The sequence below is a fragment of the Vicugna pacos genome, chromosome 1 (assembly GCF_048564905.1).
Source record: "Vicugna pacos chromosome 1, VicPac4, whole genome shotgun sequence".
NCBI classification, from domain to species: domain Eukaryota; kingdom Metazoa; phylum Chordata; class Mammalia; order Artiodactyla; family Camelidae; genus Vicugna; species Vicugna pacos.
The window spans coordinates 32394149-32412352 of record NC_132987.1 but is presented as its reverse complement, the minus strand read 5'-3'; the positions used below and the strand labels follow the sequence as shown (position 1 = coordinate 32412352).

Here is an 18204-nt window from a genome sequence, read left to right as displayed (position 1 = left end):
GTGTATGATCTGACCCTTGACAGCCTCTTCCATCAATCAACCTCTCCTCTTCCTGAAATATGCACATCTGTTCCTGAGCCTTTACACATGCTGTCTGTCCGCCCTGCCTGGGATGCTCTTTTCCCAGACCTCGGGTGATAGGCTTCATCCTTCAGGTCCCCTCTCCAAAGTCACTTCTCCAAAGCCACCTCTCCAGAAGGGCCTTCTTTCACACCCTTTCTAAAATAAGCGCCTCTTGTGGGGAGGTTATAGCTTAGTGGTAGAGTGCATGCTTATCATGCACAAGGTCCTGGATTCAATCTCCAGTATCTCTATTAAATAAATAAATAAACCTAATTACCCTCCAAAAAAAGAATTAAAAAAAAGATTTTAAATTTAGAAAATAAGCTCCTCTTAACATCGCCCCCTCCATCACTATTAGCTAACGCTTTTTTCATAGTGCTTAGCACTATCTGAAATAACCTTAGTTTACTTTATCACTGATTCTTACAACAATCTGAAATTACCTTATTTTATCATTGAATACAAGCTTCAAGAGGGGAGCAGGGATGTGCTTTTCTCATTATTATATGCCCCTTATCTATTCCTACAACAGTGCCTGGCCTGTATTTGGGTATGCAGTAAATATTGAGGAATGAATTTCATACACACTAATTTGCTAAGCGCTCATCTTTCAAGTTTGAGCATGTGTTCTTTTTCCAACTGCCCTTCCATGAGTGTGTATATCCCTGCGCAAGGTTCTAGGCTCCTGGCGCTCACAGATGAAAGGGGGCAGACAGACACTTAGCCGACAGCTGAGCGGAGCAAACTGGTGAGCCACGGGCCGAATCCTAGCAGGCACAGCTATCTGGTTTGTTTAATGTTTGTTTTAAATGAACTGGTCGCTAATATTTTTAATTGGAAATACATAACAACCTGGATTTTCAACTTAAAAAAAAAAATCAGAATACATGAAATCTACAGCCCCTTAAGGCAACAGCCCACTAGCACCAAGCAGCCCTCTGGCGGGGCGCGTGGATGACGGTGCACGATAGCTCTTTCTACGCTCCCTCAGCCGCAGCACGGAAGCAGATGCCAGTTTTCATTTATCGCTATGTTGACACTGGTGTTTTTCTTGAATCCTGCTCCTTTTGCTCATTGATATTATCTGCCTGGTCCTTTCAAAAGACCCCTGACATCTCAGAGGATGGTCCAAGACCTGCCCGCGTCCCCAAAGCTGTGAGTGTGGCATCGCTCGTCCAGGCTCCAGGGCCAGCTGCAAACCAGCCCGTCCGCCGTGCCCAGCACCTCGCCCCCGCTTGACCCAGCGTAACGCAGTTCACCTTCCTCATCAGCAGTTTCTCACCTGAGCGGTTCCTGCGCCGTTGGAGCACGTGCAGGAAGTTCCACAGATGGGTCCTTCCAGTTTCTATATAGAGCATATGACATGTCAGATCTTTGTACAGCACACAAGGTACATCATAAATCTAAGCCACCATGAGGTTCAATATTCCACCCGGAACGACAAAACTAATTTCCTGCTCAAATGCATTATTCTTGTGGGCCTTTCCAAACCAACCAAGTTTTACTCATAACTGCAACCAAGACTAGTGTTGAAATTGGTTAGCCAAGCTTTCCACCCCTACAGACTATATTTGTTTTTGAGCTGTGTTTTCCGTATAAAAATAGAAAAAATATATATATATGTCTACATATATAGGGGAGAGAAACAGAGGTGTAGTTGATGTATCAGTTTCAGGTGTACAACAGCAATTCACAATTTTTAAAGGTTGTGCTTCATTTATGGTCATTATAAAACACTGGCCATACTCCCTGTGTTGGACAGTATATCTTTGTAGCTTATTTTATGCATAACAGTTTGTATCTTTTAATCCCCTCCCCGACCTGTGCCCCTCCCCACTCCCCCCGCCACTGGTGACCACTAATTTATTCTCTGTATCTGTGAGTCTGTTTTTGTTATATTCACTAGTTTATTTTTTTTAGATTCTACATATAAGTGATAACATTGTATTTGTCTTTCTCTGACTTATTTCACTAAGCATAATACCCTCCAAGTCCTTCCATGTTGTTGCAAACGGCAAGATTTCATATTTTTGTTTTACCTGATAATAATATGCCACATCTTCTTTATCCAGTCATCTGTTGATGGACACTTATGTTGCTTCCTTATCTTGACAACTGTAAATAATGCTGCTATCAACACTGGGGTGCATGTATCTTTTTGAATCAATGTTTGCATTTTCTTCAGATATATACCCAGGAGTAGAATTGCTGGATCATATGGTGGTTCTATTTTCAGTTTTTTGAGGAACCTCCGTACTGCTTTCCAGTGGCTGCCCCAATTTACATTCTCACCAACAGTATAGAAGGGTGCCCTTTTCTGCACATCCTCCCCAACATTTGTTATCTGTTCTCTTTTTGATGTAACAGACTACACTTTATACACAATTGAAATTGAGAGTCAGCAAATGAACTTTCAACTTGAAAATAGTCAAACTGCCAATGTCAAGGTTCTACTGTAATTGCATATATACCTCATGAAGCCTTCCATGATGGGTTTCTGCCTAGAGAAATAAGGTCAGGGAAAGTCTTGATGTCTAGACATATACCAAATACCTACTTACAATTAATATCTGTTTGCAGGGTACTTGCTACCCAAGTGAAGACAAAACCATTTTTTTTAAAAAGCCAAATACATCCAGAGTGATCCTGAGTATGTTTCAGGGCCAAGCAAGCAGCACACTGAGGGCTGAGTTAAAGAAGAAAGAGGGACGCCTGTGGTCTAGGGGGCCTTGCAAAGTTCATAGAGGATAGGGAACATGGGCTGGGCCTATAATGGGAAGGATTTAATAGGACAAGGACGAGGAGGCAGTGTCCTACCGAGGCAAGGTTCTAGGTGTAGATTCAGAGCAGCTTGGAGGGTGCTCTGGGAGAAACCAGATGTGTCTGTTCTGGCTGGAGAGGCTCATGCAGGGAGTAATGAACAATAATACTGGACTGGAAATGGTGAGGCTCATGCAGTCAGACTGTCTGGGGTCAATGCTTAGCCCCTCTACCTACTAGCAGGCTAATTTTGCACACACTACTTAACCACTCTGAGCTTCCATTTCCCATCTGCAGAAAGTCATTGAACCTGCTGAATTCAGATGCTATGAGTAACGGAAATAATGTAACTGCATTTAGTGCCATGATAGGCTTGAGGTGAATGTTAAATAATAATGGTATTATCATTATTAACATCATCAGAGGCTTCAGACTAAGGTATCTTGTAGCTGCGTCACTGCATTCTCTGCCTCCATCTTCCTGCAGCCTTTTCCTGTGTCCTCCCCTCTTACAAGGACACCAGGCATTGGATTTTGGGCCCACTCCAAACCAGCACGACCTTAACTGATGACATCTACAAAGACATGCTGTCCAAATAAGGTCACATTTTAAGGTTCTACGTGGACATGAATTTTTTTAGGGGGTAACTATCCAACTCACTACAGTGACACAGGAAAAATGATGTTAATAGAAACGAGTCAACATTTTAAAAAACGTTTTCATTTTGAAATAATCATACATAAAAGAGTTGCAAAAATCCTACAAATAATTCCTGTATTCAGAGTCCCCAGGTGTTAACATGTGACCACATGTGCTTTCTCCCCCCATTCTCTCTCCACATGTATGTCTACGTAATGGATTTTCTGCTCTGCTTGAGAGGAAGCTGCAGTCATGATGTCCCTTTCCCGGTAAGTATTTCAGTGCATACTCCCTAGAGACAAGGGCATTAATCTTACACAGCCACAATGTAGTTACCAAAGTCAGGAAATTAACATAACTGGCCCCAAACTATAATCTATTGACCTTTTTCAAATATTGCCCATTTTCCTACCTTTTCCTAGTCCAATCTAATCACATGTTGCCTTTAGTCTCCATCCATCTGTAACAGTTCCTCAGTCTGTCTGTCATCATTCTGATACTTTTGTCTGTTTTTTGTTTGGGGGAGATTTTCTTTTCCCACTATTACAGTTTGATAAATTTCAAACGTCTAAGGAAATTTTTAATAGTAGTACAACTGATACCCTTATACTCATTACCTAAGATTCATTAATAGTTAACATTTTGCTATACCTGCTTCATATCTCTATGCCTACGTATGCAGACATACATTTTTCTTTTTCTCTCTTTCCTCTGGACTATTTGAGTTACTTTACCCCTAAGTACTTTAGCATGTAACACCAAGGATTGAGGACATCTGCCTACACAGTCACAACTGCCATCACACTCAGGAGAGTTAACACTGACACAATTCTGTAATACACAGTTTGTATTTGGCTCCAGACCTTTGTAGTAATGTTTTTTATACCTGTGAGTGGGTTGGTTGATACAGGATCCAACCAGAGATTACCTACCGTATTTAGCTGGATATCTCTTAGGATGCATTCATTTAAAAACTTCCCTGTGACTAGGTTCATGTTGTACATTTTTGGGAGGCATACTACATAGATGATACCATGTTCCAGGGTATCACCAAGAGCGCTCACATCAATTTGCCTCACCATTGGTGATGTTAAGTTTGACCATTTGACTGAGGCGGTGTCCGCCAAACGCCTCCACTATAGAGGTAACTTTAATCTGTACTCTGGGGTTATACATGAAGACTGTGTGAACTTCCTGTTCTTTGAGAGTTTTTACCAGTGGCTTTAGCATCCATTAAAGGTCTTGCCTGAATCAAGTTCTTTTGCTTTTGTCTTTTTTTTTTTTTTTGCCATAGTGGTTGGAAGATGGTGATTTTTCTATTTCAAGTTTGTTTAAACATTTTTCTGTAAAAAAAAAATCTTTCCCTTCTCCACCTCTTTTTAATTTTTAAAAGTATCTATGGATTTACCAGTTTTTAAAATTCAGTGTGTTGTAATTTGTTCCTATCATTTTTATGATGCTGAAAGCATTCCAGATTAGGCCAGTGGAAACTCCTGTGAGCCAGCTCCTTTGATCTTTCAATATGCCCCACCCCCCACTTAGTTTGCGGGCATCACATTACTTTCCTGTACAACAAAATTATCCAGGCTCACCTGGTACTTTCTCTGCTTCAACCCAGGAATGAGCCACTCCCCTAAGAAGTATAGGTTCCTCTTAGTGAGCCATCAAACTCTGATAATTGTAATGTCATTGCTTCTACACCTTTTTGTATGAATCCTCTGAATCTGGTCTGTTGCTACAGGGTTCCTTCCCTCCTCCCTCCTGGTGTAAAACAGTGGTTTTGTAGAATGTCCCTTAATTGGAGTTTGTGTGATATATCTTTGCGGTTAGATTTGGGTTTTGTGTTTGGGGCAGGAATACAACAGAGGTGAGGTTTTGTCATGTCGATTTGTTAGCACTGATGGTGCTAAGTTTGGTCATCAGTTAGGGAGGTGTCTGCCAGTGTCCTCTAATTAAATGTTACCATTTTAACCTTTGTAATTGATAAGATACATTAAGATATATTTTTCATCATAATTCTGACTGCTAATTTTGGCATACATTGATAATTTTGCCAGAAACATTTATTGAAAACAATTTTCTAATTCTACTATTCCTTCTACATGTATTAGTTGGAATCCCACTGAAAGGAAGAGCTTTTCATTTATTCATTTGTTCATGTGTATCACTATGGACTCATTTTGTGGGTTATAATTCATTAATATTATTATGTAATTTTTTGCTCAAATTATCCCAAATGTGGCCAATGAGAGCCCCTTTGAGCTAGTTTATGTATCCTTTCAGGTGAACACTTTAAGACTTTCCTTTGCACGTGTGACTTTTCAAAAGATCCCACCATGTGAATGTTCTGCGGAAGAATAAAACAAGCAGCTCTCAGGCTTTCTCGTCAGCACTGGCTTTGGAGGGGATGAAGTGACTTCCGAAGGTCAGGATAACTACACTGCCAGTTCTTAGGGCTCTCGTGGCTGAAATTTCCAGAAGAACTGTCCTTTGGTCCAGGACACCCTCCCTCCCTCAAGATCAGTTCCCTGACTCTTGACAATCTGTTCTTTCCTGACAAGCCTTTTAATCTGCAGTACAAGGCAGCAATAAGTACTACCACCACTAGAGGTCACCATTTGGCTGGAAGTGATGAAGATCTCGCAATCTCTCATCAGCTGACTCTCAAACCTTATTCGGAACACAATAAGGATTTGTTTGTTTCCCAAGGGGCAACAGTATCTCTATACATGTCTACTTAAGCCTTATTTAGGCTCTTAATTCAGACTTGAACCTTTGCTAAGTTCTGCTTGCAGAAGAGTAAACACACCAACCCCACTTTATGCAGGCACTATGTTCCAGGTACCATTCTGTTTCTCATATATTGACTCATTGAGCATCTTTCAAAAACCCTATGGTGGTGTGATGGTGAGGAACCCATGAGGAAGTGATTTCACACAGCTAGTAAGTGGTTGAGCCAGGATTCAAACCCAGTTTGTTTGTATACTTAACCACTAAACTGTGTATCAGCCTGCACAGCTTTGCTGGCGCCCCATTTTCATCAGATCTTCCCATATAAAGCCTGGAGTCATCGGCCTCTTTATTAAAGTGTCCGCATAATAAGATTTGAAATCGTCAGGTCTTTAGGGAGCTCGGCAGGGGATGCCGACTACCAGCTGGGTGCCGCCAGGACCTTGCCCAGCAGTCGTGCTGACGCCCACACCTCAGCCCAGCCTGCCCTCCGGTTGCAGGCTGGCCAGTCTGGGGCTCGATCCCAGTAACCCTGTGGCTCCACTGCCACCCCATTCAGTGTCGCGCTCAGAGAACCTGGGGCCACCAGCTCTTTCCCACGTGGCCCTGGCTTCCTAGAAGCAGTAGCAGCTTGCTTTGGAAGCTGCTTCAAATTAAGCCCAAAGAAAGGTACAAATGTACCTGATAAACTCTGAGATCTTTCCTCCTTGGCAGGCGGTGGGGGAAGGGGCATGGGTTCTGGAGTAAGACTCACCTGCACTCGAAGCCTGTTGGTCCTGCTCAGTGCCGTGCGGCCTCGGATAGAATTGCTTAACTCCTCTGCGCCCGTACTTCCTCATCTGTGGGCAGACAATGATAACACATCCCCGGCATGAATGCGGTGAGAGTTCATGACTCGCATAAAGCACACTGCTACGGGGTAGGAGGTACTCCACGGACTTGACTGTGATCACTTCCTTAAAGGCCCAGCCCGACTCCCACCAGTCAGAGAAGCTGACCCTGAGGTCACGGCTTCGGAGGAGCTCTCCTTTCCCCCAGACACCGGTGCCTCCTGCTGCCTGTGTTATTCCTTGAGCAATGAAACCACCATCAAGTGTCGTCTCTTGTGTCGGCCTAATTCTCCAACTTGACTCCAGTCAGAGCTGGGACTGCCCTTTATGCGAACTCGAGAGGCCTACTCTGAACCGGCGACCCCATACAGTCAGTGCTCAGCACACGCCCGCGGATGACAGAAACCAACTGAAGTCAGTTCACAAGACTTTACAGAGTATTTACTGAGTGTCAGGCAATGGGCCGGGCTCTGGGAACGGGGAGGTGATTAAACCCCAGCGCCCCACGAAAGGCGCTCCTGCACTGACTAAACGTTTCTGCAAAGGCCTGGAGCCATTCATGCACCTTTTCCAGGCATCCAGTTCCCAGGGAAGGACTGTCTTTGTTGAGGCAGCCTGGTTCTCTGTCTCAAACAGGAGGCAAAAGCCAAGTCCACAGCCCAGAGCCTCACACCCGGGAGAGGACATAACGTGGTCTTTAGTGTCCAAGGACCCTGAGGCCTCTAGGGACCTCACAAGCTGTTCTAACCACCTGCTCCTTAAGACCAGCCAGCAGCCGCTGCTCTCCCAGGGGTGCAAGATGGTGAGGGCGGAGCCGGTCGCCTCTCCTGACCACGAGGTGTCAGTGTTAAACCGCGCATGGCTGAGGACTCAGTCAGTGATGGAGTCCCCGTGACTCACCCCAGCAATGTGGTATCTGCATGATTTATTCTTGGGTGGAGTGAAAAAGGGGGAGAGAATGGGTCGGAAAAAATGAAACCATCTGTTGAATTCACAAGTTGCCACAATCATGGGTTCAACTGATGTTCAACTGACTCTGACTAAGTATTTTTAGGGCAAAGAAATAAGGTAATTGGAGGGTTTCAGAAAGCAAGAACTGTCCGGAAACCCAAATGATAAATGGAGAAATACTATGCAATAGCAAAAGCTTTACTCTTTACTTAGCAAAAGAAAATTACATTTTTTTTCCCCTAGGAAAAAGGCAGCTTTCAGAAGTTAAAAGATACAGAGTTGACAATCCCCCCGCCCCCGCCGCCCACAACAGAATAAGGAAGCATCCCTTTTATCTGGGTTCAGAACTGGCAAGCAACCCCGGCGTGGGCACTTCACAAACATTCATCAGTGATGAAAACGTCGAGAGTGCAAGGGAACTGTTTTGTCACTTCAAGAACCCTTCTGAAATGCCAGTGATTGCAGCAGGGTCCCAACTACCCTTTGCAAATCTTGAACAAGAAAAGCCCGGTTCAGCTGGTCACATGGGATGAAACCAAACAAGGACACTGGGTTAATTTCTCCCGGAGTCTGGGGTTATGACTGTCCTCACAAAGAGCAGAGCAAATTGAAGCAGTGGATGGGATTTTTAAACAACCACTCCCAAAACACCCAAGCCACTAGGATCCAATGAGTCTACTTTGTGGGGTTAACCTGGAAACTGCCTCGCTTGGCGGTGCATTGGCTATGCAGGCCGTGCCCACGGACAGAGTTAACATCGGAGCAGGGAGTGGCCGTTCATCTGTCATCTTAAACCATCTAGATCATGCTGTATCAACTGAGCTGAGGGACATTCAGAGAGAACATGGTGAAACCGATACATTGGTATGCTGCCCGGTCAAGGTCTGCTTGTTTTGGCCCAGGTACACCTGGCCTTGGCCGGGGTGATCTTGATAAACAGAGATGAAGGCACCTCAGTAACCATCACCCGGACGGCCTGGGTTGGAGAAGCTGGGTTCTGGCGGAATCATGCCCGTCGGGCTTGGAGACCTTCCACCGGAGAGCTGGGCTCCGTCTGCCCCTACAGAGGCTTCTTTCTGGTTCTGGGAAACACTCTCCATTTGCTGGTGGTTGACTCAAGCCAGAGCAGGGGTGGGGCAGCCCCCGCTTGGACGTGGGCCTGGGCTACCTTCAGCCTGGACCAGAACAGCTCTATTTCCTCACGCCAGCCTCCCCCAACGCCCCCACCAGTGGGTAGCCTCAGTCCTCTCAGCGCTGGAAGGGGCGATAGGGGGCCCCTCCTCCCCACCAGCGGTTTCCCAGTCATCTGGGGCTCCCGGTGCCGGGAGGAGCGCTGAGGCCGACATCGTGATGCCAGGGGTAGGAGGATCCAGAGCCCTGCTCGCGGCCTTGAACCACAGTCAGTATAGTGGTGCCTGGCGCGCAGGCCTGGCCCCAGGGAAACAGTAGCCCTGGCCTCGCGCACACACACCTCTATTTCTAGCGCTCCCTCCCCTCCCTCCTGCCACCACTTTGTCAGAACCCGCCCTTTCGTTCCACCCTCAGAGCCTGACTGGGCACCTCTGCTGAGAGGTGGGCTGCGCCCTCCCTCCTCCCAGATCCACGAGGCCAGGAAGGGAAGGAGCATTAACTCAGTTGGTGCTTTTTGTGCCAGAAGCTTCTGACGCCGGAAATCTCCCTCCTGCCCTCACACCTAAGAGGAAGGCCTCGTGACTCCCACCAGAACCTGGACGGTGCAGAGGCCCCCGAGCAGGGACCTGCCGCCTGCCTGCCCGAGTTCACAGTCCAGCTTCACCCTTCACCCTGTGTGACCCTGGGCCGGTGACCTGACCCACATGCCTGTCCCCTGGGAAAACGGGAACCAGGCTATTGTGAGCATAGAATGTGTGAACTTAGGTAGAAAGTGCACAGTGCAGCCGTGTTAGTTATCATTAACTTTCTACATTAAAGACGAGAAAACAGGTCACGGAGCAGGTGTAAAGTGTGGGTTCTGGTGAGCTCCATGCAAATGCTTCCCCCAATTTCAGGCTGTTTTTCTATCACATTGTAAATTGTCATCCCCTCCCAGGGATGGTTACCGTGAGCCTTAAAAGTGAGTTTTAGACCAGGGTGTGGGAGAGAACTTGGAAAAACAGGGCCACCTGAGTCGTATTTGGGCCCTGACATTGTGTCCCTGGAGCTGAGGGCTACCAGCTGCCAGCAGTGGGCTCACACCGGGCCTGCTCCGGCGTCTGGCCCAGGCTCCCACCTCCTCCGCTACCCAGACGCCGGCTGAGACCACAGGATTCTGACTGTAAGCCCCTGGTCCCCATCCTAAAATCTTGAGTAGTTCTCCCTGAAAATATGGCAGAGGTGGAATTTAAACCAAAGCCTGCCTGGCTCCAGAGCCCGTGTTCTCTCCACTGTCTTGGTCTGCTGCCCACAGCTGCCCAGACATCTGTGGCAGACAAATGAGGCCACAGGGACTGACAGTCCGGACTTGGCCTTCATGTGCAGTGGAGGAAGGGAACAGGAAACTGGGACAAAGGCCAACGTTGGGCGCAAGCACATGTGCACAGAACTAAGTTATCCAATCACTCAATTTAGAAATCCCATCAGTGGGAAGATCATACGCATTCACCTAACATGTAGGCAGGACTCCCTTCAGCCCCAAAGCAGAAAGGCATCCAGAGGTGTCTTGGGTCAGGCACACTGTGGTCTCAAGGGTGCAGCATTTTCTGTAGCTTATCTCATGCCCTGAATTGATCCTCTCCTGATTAGCTTTGAGATCTTGGCCAAATCTCTCAGCCTCTCTGAACCTCAATTTCCTAATACGGAAAGCCGGGCAAGTAATCCCCACCTCACAGGAGTAAAATGATTTGACATATGCAAGAAGGCCAGGGGCTGGCACGCAGAGATGTTTATGAAATGGTGAGCTTGTCTGGCCTGGGTGAGAACCCATGTACACTCTAAGTTCCACCCCAGAGAGGAAAGATCTGGAAGAAGGCTTCCAGCGCACTTGCCCGAATGTTCACTTCTCACGTGTGGGAAGAAGCCTGTCTTTGTGTCACTTCCCTGCACTGCGGGTATCAGACTCCCTGCTCAGCAACCCAGCACCTCTGATGGCTTGTCCACTGCCCTCCTGGGCCTCTGTGACTCACACAGCTGCCCACCTGCCCCTCCACTGGCAGACCCTCCACGCAGGTCAGTGCTGTGCTCACTGGCACCATGTGACATTCTCAGTTCTGCCCATCATCCAGCCCGCCTACTGAGGAGGAGGAGAGGACACAGGCTGGAGCTTGGGGTGGGGGCGCGCATGGGGGGAAGCCTTCAGAAGCCCAGCAACCTTTCATCCCAGGCCCAACGCCAGGAAGCTGAGTCTAAAAGGAAACCCGCAGGGGAGGGGGCCTGGGAAGAGGCGTGCATGGGGTGTGGAGGACTATCTGGAATGTCCAAGGCTCTCCAGGAATCTCTGTCAGATGAGAAAGGAAAAGGAAAGCGGGTAACCAGATCAAAGGGCACGAGTGTTCAGCTGATTATTCACCATGACTAAAGGATGACCGTTGACTGGATTGCTAATTCCACAGGTATGGAGGGGAAGGGCTTGTTGGCTTTTTTCCCCTCCCCACCATGCAGGGCAGGGAGTCATTCAACTCCTAGCACTTACGTGGTGAGAAGGGCAAGGGGTCTGAAGCCAGGATTCCTGGATTCGAGCTATGGTTCCACTAGCATGTGACCTTTTAGACCCCAAATTCTTCATGTGAAAATAAGGGCACTGGGGGGCTGCAGTAAGCAGTCTGTGAGAACATGTCCCACGAACAGGGAGCCCAGCAGTTAGTGCTCACTTGTTACTGTGAATGTGCAGGAGCCCTAATTTCTCTCCAGGCCATCAGTGTCAGCAAGGAGGGAGGGGGCTCTTCATCAAGGCGTTTTGTAATCTTTGGGGGTTTTAAAGGGCTTTTTAAAGCCTGAAGTAAAGCTGCCCAGTTGCTTTGGTTTCTCCATCTGATCGCTTATCATTTTGGGGGGAAATATGGGCCCTTCTGGGGGAAGCCTTCACGAGTGGCCACCATCAGTCCCCAGGGAGGCCTCCCCGCAGGACTGGAGGACCAGCCAGCCGCCTCGTAGCCGCCTGAGGAAGGGCAGGCTGGGACATGCCTCCAACCTGGGGTCCAGGGCTGCCTTATTCATTTTTACCTTCGTGGGCCACTTCCTCCACTAAAAAATATTTCAAAATATATTTTACGACTGCACTGGTATAGGAATAGATCTAATTCAGGCTGGGTTATTATGACATTCATCCTTAATAATTTTTCTTACGATTTTAAGAGAATTGACATTTAATTGGAAAGAAATAAATTATGAGGAGCAGTTTGGCCACTAGGGGGCAGCACGAGCTCACCAGATGCTTAAGGGACCTGGGGTGGCGGGTAAATCGTGGGGAAGGACCCAGCAAAGACTCCCACCCCTTGACTCACAAAGGCCTTTTGCTTCTCCCAGCGTTTCCTCGGAGACGGCTGTGTTAGCGCCTCACACCCTCAGCCCCAGGAAGCAGGCGGGCGGGGTGAGAGTTACGGCCCCACTCGGGGCAGGGAGGCTCACCCTGGGAGGTGCAGGGTTGCGCGGGGTCACAGGGTGTCAGAGGCGGGGCTGATCAGAATTTCCTGGCTCCTCCTACGAGACTCTTCCCGGGAGCCTCCGCGGGGCTGGGTGCTCTGAAAACCTACGACACTGGTGATGTTGGCGGCCGGCTGGCCCAGCCCTGCCCCCAACCCCAACACTCCCTGGGGAGCAGCAGCCCCCCTTCCCATCCAGGCTCGGGGAAGGGTGGAGGGGGGACCCTGCCCTGCGACCCGGGCCCTGCCCCCAACGTGCCTTTGTTCACTCCCTCTGCCCTTGCCCGACACCAGCAGGTGGGAGATGTTCACTCCTCTCCCCAGAAGTGAGCGCAGACATCAAAGGCACACAAAAAGCGTTCGCTGTGCAAAGGGTACAGGAAGAACTCAGTGCGGCTCGGGAGGGCTGGGGGCCTTAGCCAGGAGGTACAGCAAAAAAGAAAAGAGCAGAAACAAAACCAAACAGAACAGCAGGCAGAAGACGATCCGATCTCCAGGCGCTTTTCTACCTCCCAGGGGGAACACCCAGCACGTGGCGGCGGGAACAATGGGCCTTTCTCCCCTCTGGCAGCTGAGCACACACGCGGGAGCAAGGGAGACCCTCTCCATGAGGTCCCCTCTGCGGAGGGCCTGGACTACGGGAAACTAGTTTACAACACACATAATTTGTGTTGTTTCCTTCTGCACACGTGAGAGTAGTGCCTAACCCAGTGAGATACATAAACGCTTTTCCTTGCTGGATAAGCAAAAAAAGATCGCTCATTTTTTAGAGTAAACAGGAGATGCCGGGTGACTCTGAAATGGATGTGGCAAAGGGCAACCCTGCTCTCATTCAGAGAGTAGCTGCGTGGTTCACAGGAGCCAAGAAGGTTCTGGAACCCTGGCAAAGTGTGGCTAGGGGGACAAGACCTTACACAGAGGCCCTGGAGAGGTGGAATGGGTGGGAGGGTAGGGATTCTGGGTGCTCCAGAGGCTCTGGGGACAGAGGTGACAGCCACGCACTGAGCAGCACCAATGCCCGCCCTCGGGGTTACCACCACGTAGGCAGACGCCTCTCCCGCTCACACACACAGCGACCCCAGCGCTGGTCTGGTCAGACAGGCCCAACTAGGAAGGAGAATGCTAGGCCTGTCACTGGGATGAAGAGTAAGTCACAGTTCAGTGTCCGGTCTCCACGTCACACCTCTGACCACACCCCCCAACACCAGGGGGTCTGCGTGTAGAGGTGACCATCTGGTCTAGTGGGAGGAGCAGGACTGACAAACCCGCTCAGGGGAGGACAGGGGCCCTCCGCAGAAAGCCTGGGCGTTCCTGAGGCGCTGGATCAGGAGCTTCCTGGAAGGAGGACAGCATGGTGGGCTCTAGCCACAGGAAAAGACTAATCCAAGGAAGGCTTGCATCTGGGGGCAGCCGTGGTCTTCCCTAGGCTGAGCCAGACACGCCATATTCAGGAATCTGTGACAGAGGACTTTCGGGATGATCTACCCTGATTCTCTCGTATCACCACAGGAAGGGACTTAGGAGGAAATACAGCTAAGCTCCAGTGTGGCCCAAAGGGATGGTGTGACTTGCAGAATGCCCCACCGATGCTCAGAGGACAGGAACAGAAAGCCCTGGTTTCCTGATGTCCGCCCAGAGTCCTTGCTGCTAGATGGCACTACTTTGAAAACAGAGGGTATGGGTGCCCTAGAGGAGTCCTGAGAAGCTGGGGTGTCTCCCTGAAGCCCATGGGGCTGAGAGTGCAAAGGGAACCTTAATTTTTAGGCCAAAGAGACAGGTAGGCCACTAAAACAGTGCAATTTATAGGAGTAGCTAGAAAGCCAAAGCACACACCAGCTCGAGATCACATGACAGCGAAGGACATGGGTGAGAGGGTGTCTGAGGGTCCTTCCAACTCCAGTGTTCAGAGAACTGCTGTTCTAAGAGCCTGAGGCCCCAGGAGATCAGAGGGCGCCCGTGTGCTGACTTGCGAGCAGCAACCTGGGAGGGCTGTGACTCACTCCGCAGGGCTGCCCTGGACCACTAGGGCCGTTCTGAGTCAGCAGCCATCTCTGAGGTTGGCACCATCACCTGAGGCCTTTGATGGTGACTCAGCAGAAAGACAGAGCGACGCACTGCCTCCCCTCGGAAAGGCCCCTCAGCTGGAACCTCCCACCTGTGCCTTGGGCTCCCTCCTCTGCCTCTGGGAAAGCAGAGGGCCTCCTGCTTCCTCCCAGGCCCACCGTGTGGGCTGTCAGAGCCTCCCCCGCCCAGGGTGGGGCTTCGGGGCTGGCAGCATGCACTGGAACAACACCAGTTTGGTTTCTCAGGTTAAGCAACCAGCCTTCTTCAAATGCTTATTTTGCCAAAGAGGAGAGGAGCACAGGGTTTAGATCTGGAAGACACTTCAGGAACAGCCACTTCTATAATTTCCTGAGTGAAGAAACTGAAGTATGGATAGATTATGTACTGTCCCCAAGATTACACAGTCTTTCCTCAAGCTACCAGTTTGCTTGGCTAACCAGCAGGCAGGGGTGAGGGGGTCCTCTGAGGGATGAACCACAGCCCAGCTCAGGTACCTGGGCCTTTCCTGTGACAGGCAGAGCAGTGACCCCAGCTGCACTCCCTGGATGTCCACTCTACGATCCCTGGGACCTGTGACTGTATCACTTTACGTGGTAAAAGGACTCTGCAGGTATGATTAACTTGAACAGATCTTGAAGTGAAAGATTATTTTGGATTATCTGGGTGTTAAACCTATAGTCACGAGGATCCTTGTAAGGGAGAGGTGGAGTCAGAGAGAGGTTGGAAAAGGCCCTGCTGCTGGCTTTGAAGGTGGGGGAGGGAGCTTCAGTCCAAGGCGTCCAGGCTCTAGAAGCTGGGAACCTAAGGAGACAGATCCCCCTTGGCGCCTCCAGGGGGAATCAGCCCTGTCTGCACCTTGATTTTAGCTCAGCGAAGCCCATTTTGGACTTCTGACCTCCTGAGCCATAAAATGTAAGTTTGTGTCTCTATTTGCGGTAATGTGTTACAGCAGCAATGGGTGACTAACACATGTCTCCTAAGCCCTCCATCCCACTGCTATTTAATTGGTGGTTTTAAAAAATAAGTTTGAAAACAAATTTGCCACCCCTTCATTTCTACTTAATGATATAAAAAATTAAATAATTTGGAAAATTACAGTAAAAATACCAAGCCCCTTTCATTCAATAATGAATGGTACATCCTTGATCAAGCTGGACTCAGCTGAATACAAAAAATAAACAACTTAATTTTCCTTTCGTCATTATCCTTTTAAGCCCCCTCTGTTGAATTATTCTTCAACTTTTGGGGGTGAAACGCTGGGCGTATCCTAAAGCTTTTCTGGTCACTTTCGGGTATTAAGTAACATCTCATTTTTAGGAATGGGAAGTCCAGTGTCACAGCCAAGCTTTAATCTCTCATTTAATATAAAGCTTTTTCTCATCTGAAGCCTGCGGAAGGGCCCAGGGGCACTCGGGAGAAAGGAGGCTACCCTCTGGACTAGTTCCCCACCTGATTCTTCCATGCTCCGCCACTCACTTTGCTGGCCCCGGCTCCTTCAAGGTGGGGACGAGAGGGTCAGGTTGGCTTCACGGACTCATGTGGCAGATGTGCAAATGATTGCTCTTTGCTCAGGGAGCATTTTGAAGACCTCCAACCACATGGTTCTTCAGCCAAGGGTCTCACCCACTGGCTGCCTCCTAACAACTCTTCCCTCAGTCCCTCTACCCACTGCGCCCCTGAAAAGAACCCAACTTTATGTCAGGAGCACAGCACCCCATCTTCTTGGGTGGGTCTCCTTCCAAGTCTCCACTGGACCCACAGTGAACACACCTCCTTGCTTCACCCAGCACTGCAGTCCACTGTCCTGTCCCCGGCAGCTCCAGCCCTCACCTGGGGTCTCCCCTGGAGATTTCTCCAGGTCAGTTTCAGCGTTCTGAGCCATCCTAGACCAATTTGGCCAGGCACGACCACTGGGTTGTTTGTGGGAGGTGACAGGAGCTACCAATGTGTAGAGGTAGGTGCGGGTTATTTCTTCATAACTCTGCTATCAGGTTACCATGAAAGCACTTTGTCTTTGCAGAAAAGATTCACTTAAGGGAAACATCATGGTATTCGAGAGGTAAGATTCAAATCAACTAGAGGTTTAGCAACAGACCTCCAGATTCCTTCAAACCAGGTGGTAGCTCCAGGGCCATGGAGGAACTGAGCCTCCGGTACCTGTTAGGGCACAGGCTACAGGCCCCCACGTCTACACTCAGTTCACGCAAGTGTGAGGAGAGTTGCAGATATAGGGCCAAGTCACAAAACTTGAATCCTATTCATTTCACACACATACAAATCCATTTTATGCATTCATTATGCTAATTAGCAAAGCCTCGGATGGTGCCCAAAGAGAGAGAACTGTATCCAGTGGGGGCTGCCTCTGGAGTGTGGGTCAGAGGACAGCTTAACACACAAGCATCACCCTGCCTATGCTGAAGCCTTTCTTTCAATTTATATCACAGACACGAAGTCAGGCTCCAGTCCCCCTGAACTCCTGGGGACACAGGTCAAGCCCTCCTGCGGAGCCTCTCCCATGTCTGTCTCAGTCCTGTGACAGCATGGGGCCGAACAGGTTCCAGGGCTCTGCTTGTCAGCCCCTCCTCCTGGGAGGCACCCCACCTCTTCCCCGTGGTTCTCTGGAAGCTCCCTCCACTTGGCTTGAGATGGAGACTCCTCTTCTCAGCGTACTGACAACTCACCACCCTCGTCCTCCTCATCAACCCTCTCCCCTCCTCCCTGCACCCTGAGGTGACAGGCTCGGGGGCCCTAGGCCCCATTTTATGGGTTGCTGCTTAGCAAGTTCTGTGTGGATGGTTTTGCTGCCCTCCACAGAATGTGGAGTGGCTGATAATCCCTCCGTTCTTAGCTTTGAGGGGTCGGCTGAAATTCTGCAGCAAGAGGAAAAGCTACCCCCCCCCCCCCCCCGTTAACATCCTGCTACAGAGCAACAGAACTGGTCACGTTCTCCTTTTCGCCCCAACTGTCAAGGCTGGCTTTAATACTGCCTGCAGTAGCTTCTCCTAGGCCTAGATTTTGGAAACCCCTGGATCCGTCTATCCCCCCGCCCCACCCACCTCCTAACTCATTCACGCCGGCTCCCTTCCGCTCTCTTCCCCACGCTCTGCTGTTGTTCTCGTGCCCTTGCTTTCGCGATTCTGTCACTCACTCATTTGCAAAGCTGAGGCAAAGTTATCTAGAAGTAAATGAATCCTTAAAAAAATTATAAAGTTTTACTGTACGTTTCCCAGCAGATGTTTCCACAAGGCACCAGGCAAGCATGAGTGTTTTTCCTATGAGAAGTTACAGCCTCAAAGACACACAGGTAGTATTTGCTCCACTAGAAGTGACAACAGCCTTTCTCTTTAATCAGACAATGAAAGATAAATTGTACGACACTGGAGAGACATTTGATCGCAAGTTCTGCAGAATCTGGACAAACATTAAGGGCAAGTGTTTAACACAAACATTTCTTATTTTCAAAAGACTGATGATGGCTAAAGGAGCAGGAATAAGACACAGGTGCTGAGAATGAGAGTGCTCTGAGAGTCACTCTACAAGGCAAAGAGGGAAACATATCCCTGCTTCTGAGA

At 49.1% G+C, this 18204-nt stretch overlaps 1 long non-coding RNA gene across 1 annotated transcript; it reads left to right on the top strand.

The window, feature by feature from the left end:
- Positions 1 to 1068: 1068 nt before the first annotated feature.
- On the top strand, positions 1069 to 6169 carry LOC116281023 (uncharacterized). The gene is made up of 3 exons (XR_004190476.2): positions 1069 to 1453; positions 3703 to 3731; positions 5746 to 6169. It is a non-coding gene; the product is annotated as an uncharacterized lncRNA (long non-coding RNA).
- Positions 6170 to 18204: the final 12035 nt, after the last annotated feature.